This window comes from Cebus imitator, unplaced genomic scaffold, assembly GCF_001604975.1.
Source record: "Cebus imitator isolate Cc_AM_T3 unplaced genomic scaffold, Cebus_imitator-1.0 Scaffold599, whole genome shotgun sequence".
Taxonomy (NCBI): Eukaryota; Metazoa; Chordata; class Mammalia; order Primates; family Cebidae; genus Cebus; species Cebus imitator.
Genome location: NW_016107914.1, coordinates 789,189 through 794,637, shown reverse-complemented (window position 1 = coordinate 794,637; position 5,449 = coordinate 789,189).

The following is a 5,449-nucleotide window of genomic DNA, read 5'->3' as shown; positions in this document are numbered from 1 at the left end:
CCAGAACTGGATCATGTGGCCATCCATAGCCTCAAGAGAGGCTGAGAAAGTTGGAGATGGGATGGATTGTCATGGCCTATCACCTGGGGCTGAGCCCACTGATGCCTTGAACAAAGTTGGGTTATCCCCAGAGAAAAAGGTTGGGATGCAGATTGGGTGGTGTTAGGGTTGAAGTCCTAACCCCCAGTACCTCAGAATGTGACCATATTTGGAAATAGGGTCATTTGCAATGAAAAGATTTAAGATGAGGTCATACCAGTGTAGGGCATGCCCTTAATCCAATATGGCTTCTGCCCTTACAAAGAGAGGAGAACGCCATGAAAGGAACAGACACACAGGGAGAAGGCCATGTGAAGACAGGGATAGAAGTGATGAGGCCATGAGCCAAGGAACGCCTGGGGCCACCAGAAGCTGGAAGAGGCAGAAGGACCCTCCCCTAGAGCCTCTGGAGGGACCGGAGCCCTGCCCACACCTAGATATCAACCTGAGGGCCCTCAGCTCTTTATGCCTGAACGCTGGGAGGCTGGAGGCGAGGGGAAGGAGGCCAGCCTTGCTCAAGCCCCTCCCACTGGCCAGCATCCTTACTGCCTTTTACAGACGTGGAAACTGAGGCTTAGAGATGGGAAGGAGTTGTCTGGGGACTCACCACCAGGCGGTGATGGATTCGTGACCAAGTTCTGGGATTCCAGCATTGCTGCTCACTCCAGCCAACCAGGGAAAGCAGCTGTGTGAACTCTGCCCTCAAACTAGAGGGAATCCAGTTGCCTTTACCATTTTCCTAACTTTGCCCATGTAGGGGGATGATTCCATAAGTTGACCATAACCAAAGATAAAATCATTTGCTTTTCTGGAAAAGATTCTACAAAAGGAGGCAGGGCGCGGTGGCTCACGCCTGTAATCCCAGCACTTTGGGAGGCCAAGGCAGGTGGATCACGAGGTCAAGAGATCGAGACCATCCTGGTCAACATGGTGAAACCCCGTCTCTGCTAAAAATACAAAACATTAGCTGGGCATGGTGGCGTGCGCCTGTAATCCCAGCTACTCAGGAGGCTGAGGCAGGAGAATTGCCTGAACCCAGGAGGCGAAGGTTGCGGTGAGCCGAGATCGCGCCATTGCACTCCAGCCTGGGTAACAAGAGTGAAACTCCGTCTCAAAAAAAAAAAAAAAATCTACAAAAGGAAAAGAAGCCAGAGGTTAAATCCTTGGAATTGGGAAAGCGTTTGGTCACCCCCTTCCCACCCCGCATCATGTAGGTTCTCACCAGGTGAGACTTTCAGGAGCTTGGAGGTTGCGGGCCTTGGAGCCCTGCTACCATGCTTTCTTCCATCCCTTACTGACAACTGGTCACTCGGGATGCCATGCACCTTTGTGTAAGACCAAGGGGGCCGGGCGCAGTGACTCACATCTGTAATCCCAGCACTTTGGGAGACCAAGGTGGGTGGATCACCTGAGGTCAGGAGTTCAAGACCAGCCTGGCCAACATGGTGAAACCCCGTCTCTACTAAAAATGCAAAAATTAGCCAGGTGTGGTGGCACACGCCTGTAGTCCCAGCTACATGGGAGACTGAGGCAGGAGAACTGCTTGAACTCAGGAGACAGAGGCTTCAGTGAGCTGAGATTGCATCACTGTACTCCAGCCTAGGCAGCAGAGCAAGACTCCATCTCAAAAAAAAAAAAAAAGTACCGAAACTAGGTGGCTTAAAACAATGTCCTCTCTTCTTGTTGCTGCTGGCCCTGGACTTCCCTGGTTGTGGCTGCGTCGCTGCAATCCTGGCCTCTGTCTTTGAGCGGCCTCGTCCTCCCGCTGTGTGCCTCTACTCTGCGTCTCTCCTAACAATATTTGTCAATGGATTTAAAGGCACTTGCGAATATTCAGGGTGAGCCTGGCTGCAGATCTTTAATGTAATGACATCTGCAAGGACCCTTTCTCCAAAAAAGGTCACACTCACAGAGGGCAGGGATTAGGATATGAACACACCTTTTGGGGGCTGTCTTCAACCCAGCACAGGCAGGAACAGGCTTGGTGTGTTTGAGACATGTGTGTCTGGAGCCCAGTGGGCCTCCCAGGGGCAGTGGGGAGGGATAAGGGTGGCGGGGCGATGGACAGCCATACAGGACTCGGCGGGCACAACAAGAAGAGCATACCCCTCGCATCCGATGCAAGAGCTCAGACATACAGGAGCTGTCACCGCAGCTGCATGCACTACACATGACCCGTCCTCCCAGGAACACTGGATTGTTTCCATTTTACAGATGAGGAAACTGAGGCCAGGCTGTGAGGTCATTTCTGCCAGCCACAGAGTTGGGCAGTTGGGGGGTGAGGCCTGACACCCAGGCTGTCACCACTAGCTGAGGTCCCCTCCCAATGGCTTGGGTCCCTTTCAGCCCTGGACCTCAAGGGAGGGGACCACAATTGCTACGTCCTCCTCTCCACCCGCTAGGATCTGGGAAAGGCCAAGGGTTCTTCTGCAGGGCTTCTGGCTTCCCTGGCGGGAGGGGGAATGCTGCATGTGTGGGATTTCTAGGTTGGAAGGAGACTTTGTAAACCTTTTCAATACAGCTCCCGCCAGGCTTGGGGTCCAGGGAGGTTTGCCTACAGGGCCCGGACATCTCTTTGAAATGCAAACATAAGGAAGCTAGCACCCGTAGCTCCCTCCCTTCCTGCGAGCTGAGCCTAGGTCCTGGCTCCAAGCCCTAACCACCAAGAGAAAGCTTTCATTTTCCTTTGGATACAGGCAGCTCACTAGTGCAGAACGGCCACGTGGCTGACCAGCTGCACTCACGATGGACGAGGACATGCAGCAGGTCATCTTGAGCTGGCATTTGCCTGAGTAGAACGAAGGGTAGCTGGCATGCACTGCACCAGGAATGAGGTTTCCTTCACAGCTCAGCTCACCATTTGCTTTCTTTCCCGCATGGTGCAGCAGGCTTCCTGGGCTGACAGGACCTCTAATCTTCCCAGTACCTGCAGGGGTGGAGCGCCCAGAGATGGGAGCGGGGCCTAGAGGCAGGAGGGGCCGAGCAGAGGTCATGGATCTGGGGCTCAGGGCGAGGATCAGCATCCAGCTACCTGGGATGAGTGGGCTCGTGGAGGTACCTGGGTGACTGGCAGCCCAGGAAGCTGGAGCTTCAGCTGGCACTGTGGCGACTGTCACACCTCACGCCACCTAAGGAGTTGCTGCCACTTCAATAAACCCAGGTAGAATCAAAAAGATGGAAATTGGGAGGATGCTGGCCAGCAGACAAGAAGTGAGGAGAGGGGCAGAGGACAGACGGGCCAGCCCCTGACTGAGGAGGGCCTCCCGGAGCAGGCAAACCAGATTGTCATGGACCCGGGCTTTGCCTCACAAACATTCCCAAACTCCCAGGACAACAGGAGCATCTCAGAAGCTTCCAAATAGAAAGAACCAGCAATAGCAGAAACGAATCAGTGGGCCAGCTTCCCTGCAGCTGTGGCAGCCCGTGAGTCCTCATCCCAGCCAAGCACCACTCCCCCAGCAGGAAAGGAAAGCAAGGATCCTTGTGACGGAGCAGCTTAGCTTCAAAATGCGTTTTGAAATTTTGTCTCTGCTTTCTTGCTTTCAGCCGTAACACACCTGGAAACTCCCTGTTCCCTCTCTTCTCACCACACACCCTTGCAGTCCTCACTTACCTAATTTTGTGCTTACTTAGAAGTTCTAGGGGGTTACTCTTGAGACAAACCAAGCACGAAGATCCAGCTGCAAAATTCCAGGCGGTCAGTCTACAACCTGGTCATTGTAGAGGTGACACCAGCCTGCACTCCCGGTGGACCATGACTCGAGATAGCCAAGGGAACAAGGCACCCCACCTGCCTGCCTCCCATTCCAAGCTCCTCTTTCCCCCTCTCCCCCGCCTAAAGCTCGAGATGGTTCCTTTGAGGCTTAAGCCCAGCCAGCCTTGAGTAAAAGCTGCTTTCCGCCAGGAACGGTGGCTCACGCCTATAATTGCAGCACTTTGGGACGCCAAGGTGGATGGGTCACTTGAGGTCAAGAGTCCAAGGCCAGCCTGTCCAACATGGCAAACCCCGTCTGTACAAAAAATACAAAAATTAGCCAGGCGTGATAGCACGTACCTGTAATCCCAGCTACTCAGGAGGCCGAGGCAGGAGAGTCGCCTGAACCCAGGAGGCGGAGGTTGCAGTGAGCCGAGATAATGCCACTGCACTCCAGCCTGGGTGACAGGCTCTGTCTTAAAAAACAAACAAACAATCAAAACAAAACAAAAGAAAACAAAAGCTGCTTTCCTTTCTGGCCTCCTAGCAGCAAGCAGCCAGGCTTGAGCCGGTCACATTCTGCAAACATCCGCTGGCCGCAAAGCTGCAACAGAACAGAGACCCTGGAGAGGAAGACGCAAAGTGTGCACTTCAATGGAAATGGGCGACGAGAGAGGGGCTGGCTGGGCTCTCTGTAAGGATCAAGTACAGACTCGTGGGTGTTATGCACAAAGAAAATTCCAGAGAACAAAGACCAGACTGTGCAATAGTCACAGGGAAGGTAAAGTTTATGCATCAACTTGGCCAGTTTACAGTACCCAGGTTTGGTCAAACACCAGTCTAGACGTGGCTGTGAGGATGTTTTGAGATGAAATTAGTATTTAAATGAGAAGCGTGCGTACAGCACATTGCGCACCGTGCTGTCGGCAGGCCTCATCCAATCAGTTGAAGGCCTTCAGAGAAAATGACTGAGGTCACCCAAAGAGGAAGGAAGTCTGCCTCCAATTCCAGCCTTTGGACCCAAACTGCAACTCTTCCCTGAGTCTCCAGGGACTTGCCAACCTCCATGGCATGTGACCTAATTCCTTAAAATCTCTATACACACACACACACACACACACACACACACACACACACACGGTATGATATATATTGTATACATAGTGTTGATATAATATGTATTTTTGGTGTGGTTTCTTTTGGATTTTTTTTTTTTTGAGACTGAGTCTTGCTCTGTCACCCAGGCTGGAGTGCAGTAGTGATGTCTGCTCACTGCAACCTCTGCCTCCTGGGTTCAAGCAATTCTCCTGCCTCAGCTTCCCAAATAGCTGGGATTACGGGTGCACACCACCACACCCGGCGAATTTTGTTGTTTCTAGTAGAGATGGGGTTTCACCATGTTGACCAGGCTGGTCTCGAACTCCTAGCCTCAAGTGATCTGCCTGCCTCAGCCTCTCAGAGTGCTGGGATTACAGACGTGAGCCACAGTGTCTGGCTATAATATGTATTACGCGTTAGTATGTATGTGTCGTGTGTACATATGTATTAGTCACAAACACACAGCAACTAAATGCATAAAGAAAAGCAACTAGACATGAAGGAAGACTCCAAGAAAATGCAATTACAATGGAATGTTCTAATATATTGCCACTGAATCAGACAGATAAAGTCAATAAAAATACAAATAGAAATATAAAGGAAATGGAATAGTACAAT